This window comes from Pinus tabuliformis, chromosome 4_2 (assembly GCF_031772625.1).
Source record: "Pinus tabuliformis cultivar Carrire ecotype Pingquan chromosome 4_2, CPIR1, whole genome shotgun sequence".
Lineage (NCBI taxonomy): Eukaryota > Viridiplantae > Streptophyta > Pinopsida > Pinales > Pinaceae > Pinus > Pinus tabuliformis.
The window spans coordinates 693,329,805-693,336,435 of NC_142304.1; positions in this window are offsets into that span (position 1 = coordinate 693,329,805).

Below are 6,631 nucleotides of genomic sequence, written 5' to 3' on the forward strand. Positions count from 1 at the left end.
AATATTTGGTAGGACTACATAGTGATATCCAAATACAACTAATGTTTTGAAAACCAAAGTCCATTGATGAAGCCGGTGTATAAGCAATTGGAATTTTGATATCAGTGTCCCCTAGTAACCAAGCTAAGTTAATGGGACTGGAATATCTCTGGTAGAATTCAAAGGGAAAAGAAAAGAAAATAAACAAGCAAGCCCAAATGATGCCCATAAAGAAAGTCATAGAGAACTCTTCAAGTATAAATGAAACCTACACAGATAGTGATAGAGATTTCGAAATGGTTAAGGGGATGAAGAACAAAAAGTTCCAAAACCCAAATTCTGAGGACAAATAATCTTGTAAATCTGTGATGTGTATTATGACCTTGAGTTTTTAATGATCTAGGGGTTCTCATAGCATGGAGGGAGACTGTACTTATGTCGAAGAACCACGAAGAACCTAAGGAAAAGAGGTATGTCAGTGACCAACTGCTTGTTGCATCTTGTGCTTAAATGGGGCTGAAGATGTGGATCATCTATTGTTGCATTGCAACTACTCAAGAAAGGTTTTTTGTGAACTGTTTAAACCCCTGGGAAGAAAATGGGTTATGCCTCCCTTTTTCCAAATTATGGCCAATGGGATGTCAAAGTCTGGTGGAATATGGCCCCCACATTTTGTATGGGCTATTTGGAAGGAAATAAATTGAACAATGGGACAAGAAAATGGAGGAAAACACTTTGGCGAGAAGGACCAAGATTCTAATAAACGAAAATGTGAGCATCATGCTAGAAAAGGAGAAGGATGATAAACCTTAAAGCCTTGAGGGTGTTGGGTTTCCCTATCCTTCCAACTACCTTAAGAGAATTAAGGGGATGGGTTATGGCTAAAGCATTAGACCCTGTCGTTTGAAACATTCAAGTGGGAATAACCCCCTACTATTAAGAATTATTCCCATACTATAATGACTAATCATTATGAATCTAGCGTAGAGGAGTAGAGCTTTGGCTTGAGGTTGGTGTTCATGGTTACTTGGTTCATGGTTAGTGAGGTGCTATGTGCTTTCATTGTTGATTTCTCAAGTAATCACTGTTGTGATCATCCTAGTTGTTGAATATCTATTTACTTTGATGGTTCCTCTCTCTTGTATTGGTTAGGTGTCCTCATAGTCTATCAAGGCTAAAACATAGTTTGGAAGCCTCAGTTGATTGATGCCCTAGTTTGATACCTCATCCTTATAAAACCCTAATAAATGATAACCATTTTATTGCGCTTGGAGTTGTGCCTGTTATACTTCACTCTCCTTCCTTGAGTAACCTCAAACCCTAGCCCTAGGGTTGATTTGATTCCATTTTCCCTAACCCTAGATTATAGTGAGGCACTAGTCTTACCATAAATTTTATTATTTTCACAAAACCCAAAGTCTCATCCTAGGTAATGGTTTATCTAGGGTTTTACCCTAAGCCATAGAAAAATATTTAAATATTATAGAACCCTAAAATAATCAAATCTATACCTGCTTGAAATAAGCACCTTACCTTCTAGTTTTTCCCTCGCTAGTAGGATAAAGACATTTACTATTTTTATAGGGTTGTATCAGCCTTACTATCAAGGTTTGATTGAGTTTGAGAAAGCTTCAACTGTTGGAACACATCTTTTTCTCCCTAAGTCTTCTCCTTGTATCTAGGACTCATTTTGATGGTAGGAACTTGGTGTTGTTCCTAATCCACTGATTCAAGCCTTAGTGATTCACTCTTATTGCTGCAAAAGTACAGCTGTACATTTTCCTCTTATTTCTTTTGGTTTGAACTCAAAAAAGTACCCACTTACCTAGGACAACTAGCTCCAACACTGGTTTCAATCTGTTGCTGATATAATTGATTAATTTGTTGATATATAACTGGTGTAATTGACTATATATTGTTGATATATATACTGATCCATGTGGATGTTGGGGGCCACCCACCTATCCCATTTGGACCCCCACAACTATCTCTTTCAGTTTTTCGGTTTCCGTAATTGTAGCACAATTTACTATTTTTAGCAATTTTTCGGGTCCTGAACTTCCAGAGCCGTTTTGAGGCCCTAAACAACGTTTTTTGGGAAATCTAGGAGCAACATGGGTCCATGGACAAATGATGCTCTTCCCAAAGTTGTAATGCTTGGATAGATATTTCTAGTGAGCTATTGTACGCGTCAAATGGAGATCATATGCCAAAGTTACGACCAAGGGAAATTGATGTACCAATTTACCCAAAACAGGGCCCACAATTTGGCGGTTCATCTTCTAGGGTTAGGTTTTGGGATGTTAAGGGTTTTTCATTGTTTCTCAACAATAAATAGGCCTTCGAGCCTCATTGTAACACAGTTTAGAAGCATGTAGCCGCCACATCTCTTCTCAGAGATAAGCTACCATCACCCTAGCTGGTTTATTTCCATTGTCATTTGTAAGCATATTTCAGTGTTTTACATTAATGAAATGAAATATTATTTCTGCTGCATCTTTGTGTATATGGTTATCTCTGTATTTTTTTGCATTCCTATTTAAATCCGGATCAGCGGTATCAGAGGGGTTTGCTTTTTCTATTTTTTTCTTTGCATGTTCCCAACGAGGTCGGGATATAAGGAGTTAGGACTTGAACTGGTTGAACCTTTGCAAGACCAGCCTCGCAAATCTTGACGGCCTCCCATGGTAGATGAAAAGAAAGACGAGGGGGTAGGAGATCCTATCAAAATCTTGCTCGAAGAAGCCCTCGAGCGGCAAAGGAATGCGATGATGGACAAATTTGCTTAGATCCTTTAGCGTCTACGCAGAGGCGACACATTGGCTTCCAACAGCTACTTTGGAAATGCCACACCCTTTAAGGTACAAGTTAATTTTGAAATCCCCATCTTCAAGGGTCAAATAGGCGCAGATGCCATAGATAAATGGTTAAATCTGCTAGATGCGTATTTTTCTATTCATGATTTTTCCAGTCGGGAAAAGATTATTTTCGCTCTTCTCAAAGCAGCCCCCCACATCAAGGACTGGTGGGAAACCTACTGCCAGCAGAAGGATGAAAATATGGGTTCACTATTTTCAGCCGCACCCACTTGGGATTCATTCCGAGATGCCATCAAGGAGCAGTACTACCCTGTCAAAAGCTACGAGGACAAATACATAAAGTGGACCATGCTGCGACAGGGAAGGGACCAAGATGTGCCAGAGTTCACAAACATTTTTCTTCGCACACAGTTGGGTATCAAGGGCTCTGAGCTGCATTTGGCACTCAAATACCACGGTTGCCTACACAAGTACATCCAAGAAGAGATGGAGTTCTTGAACATCTCCTCGCTCGGCACGGCATACCAATACACAGAAATCGAGTAGAAGTTCAAACAGAAGAAACGAGACTTTGGATCTACAAATTCGAAGACCAAAGGACAAAGCCAAGGCGGGATGACCCAAGACAACCTGTCGAAGCCGCAAGAAAAGAAAAACACCATGAAGTCGAAGAAGGACACAGGAAAGTGGTATGAGTTCCATAAGAGCCCCACTCACAACACAAGTGAGTGTCGGACCAAGCAGTCAATGGTGGTAGAGTTGATGGCTTCAGAATCAGATGCATGTTCTGACCCTGTGTCAGAACTCGACAAGGGGAATGGCAAAGGGAAGCAGATCATTGATGTGGAGCCCAGCGTCACTGTTGCCACCACCAAGATCTAGAAGAATGAGCCCGAAGATCCAGAGGAGGGGGAGCACCTTTTCCACTCACAGATGTGGGTGAAGAGTTCGCCACTACAATTCATTGTCGACAGTGGTAGCCAAAAGAACCTCATTTCAGCAGAGGCCGTGAAGCGGTTGGGCCTACTGACTACACCACACCCATAGCCATATAGTATCAAGTGGCTTCATGAAGGACAAGATCTCAAAGTTCGCTAGCATTGCCGCCTTCCCTACAACATCAAGCCCTTCACAGATGAGGTATTGTGTGATGCTAGACCTCTGGATGTTTGTGATGTATTATTAGGCCAACCATACTTGTGGAGGAAACATGCTGTGTCTGAGTCAAGGCCTCGCGCTTTCATGATTTCTTTGAATAATTCATTATACAGGATACTATAGGTAGCCCCACCTACCACCACCTCTTTGATCACTGTTAAGAAAGGCAGCAAGCTCATCTCCTAAACTAGGAAATTCATCTGTCTAGTTCACTCCCAAAGAAAGGGGAATATTGTCACCAGATCCATGACCCCCACGAAGGGTTCCTCCACGTAGCAGCAACAACAAAGGGATACAGTCATGACAGAACACATGAACAACTTCTCCTCACCCACAGGGGTACCACATAAAATTCAGGTGGGCAACAAATTCTGGTTGCATCTGCAGAAAGAACGCCTTACAAGAGCCCATCAAAAGCTCCGACCGCGCTGACATGGTCCTTACACCATTACCAAGGCTGTGGGAAATAATACATTGGAGCACAACATTCCTCCATTCCTTCACTTGCACCAAGTGTTCAATGTGGACCGTCACCGACCATGCTTCCCACCATTACTAGACACATCAGAGATTGCAGAACAGCTCACCAGAGACGCAGCTCAGCAGAAGCTTCCTCATCTCAGGTAGGAACTCAACGCAACGAGGACCATTGCTTCCTAAGGGGGGAGGAATGATCCAGGTGGATGTTGGGGGCTACCCACCTATCCCATTTGGACCCCCACAACTGTCTCTTTCAGTTTTTCAGTTTTCGTAATTGTAGCACAATTTACTATTTTTAGCAGTTTTTCGGGTCCTAAACTTCCGAAGCTGTTTTGAGGCCCTAAACGACATTTTTTGGGAAATCTGGGAGCAATATGGGTCCGTGGACTAATGTTTCTCTTGCCAAAGTTGTAGTGCTCGAATAGATATTTCTAATGAGCTATTGTACGCGTCAAACGGAGATCGTATGCCAAAGTTACGACCCAGGGAAATTGATGTACCAATTTACCCAAAACGGGGCCCACAATTTGGCAGTTCATCTTCTAGGGTTAGGTTTTGGGATGTTAAGGGTTTTCCATTGTTTCTCAACAATAGATAGGCCTTTGAGCCTCATTTTAACACAGCTTAGAGGCATGTAGCCGCCACATCTCTTCTTAGAGATAAGCTACCATTGCCCTAGCTGGTTTATTTCCACTGTTGTTTGTAAGCATATTTTAGTATTTTACATTAATGAAATGAAATATTATTTCTGCTGCATATTTGTGTATATGGTTATCTCTGTATTTTGTTGCGTTCCTGTTTAAATCCGGATCATATATATATCTATATATATATATACGCTGGTTGACTGAAAACAAAATGCTGGTATGACATGATATAAGTGTTGGTGTGATTCTGATAGATACTATTTTGTTTATGATGTATAACAACACTTGTTAAGGGAATAATATTATTACGAAGGGATTATACAATTACATATTATTGTATATCTATTTGGTTAACTACATTGTGACATAATCTAAATGTGTACATGCTTATTGTTTGACACAAGTAATCACTCTAAATAGAAGCAGTCTCCTTTCTCTGTGATACTAGTCTTCTACAACATAACTACTATGACTCCCTTGACTTAACATATTTCACCTTCACATTGAGTGTAATCTCTCTTGTACTTGGAAATCATTAAAAGAACACTTATATCCAAGGTGATTCCTTGGAATACCCCAAAAGACTTATCTCTCGATCCAAAGTTCGAGGGCATCTTGCTGAGGTGACAGTGGCAAGATCCCTAAGTTGCCCAAAGTTGGAACCCTATGATACCTTCACTACTTCTTAGAGCCATAGAGTGGGAACTAATACACTACTTCTTGGAAAAGCTAAATGGGAACTCATCATCTTAAGATGGAACCATAGAGAGGGAAGTGGAACTACTCACTTCAGATTGGAAAGAAAGAAGTGGGAAGTTGATCTCAATCACTAAGGATAGGATGAATCAAGATAGATTGCATGCAAAGGAAGAAGTGGAACTCAATCACACTAGCCTTCTTAGAAGATTAGAAAGGCTGAACTCATTCAGTAGCCATAAGGATGGAACAAAACCATAGATATTGGAACCAACTCACTAGTCTTCGTAGAGCCATAGAGTGTGGTTTCACTATAGAATGTAGTATAGACAGATAAGACGAGAATGCATGCATATATTCCAAAAGAAAGAATAGATTCTAGTAAAGAAAGAAAAAAATAGACTCATAGATAAAGAGGAAATGTTTCTCTCTAATCTCCGACCGAAGGGAGGCACCATATAGAGTACAAGGTTTGAATTAGAAGGTTTGGAATTGGAAGGGAGGGGATGGTACTAAGTACCAGGTATATATGGTACTATATATTTCACTCTATATGAATTATATGCATTCTAATCAAATATTTATTCGGAATTGTACCAGGTATAGTGCCAGATATTGTGCTAGGTACATACAAGAAAGAACTGGAAGGGGAGAGATAAAACAATCTAATAACAAAGTAAAAGTTGGTAATACTACTTCAAGCAAGTAGGAGAATGGTCTTAATGGTCTCAACGCCCATTGCAAGACAAATAATACATGGTCAAAGGTTAAATTCTTGGTTTGAGTGCCCTAGCTCAAAGGAGCACACATGGCAACAATGTATGATCTTAAGGAAGAATGGTAGTCAAACTT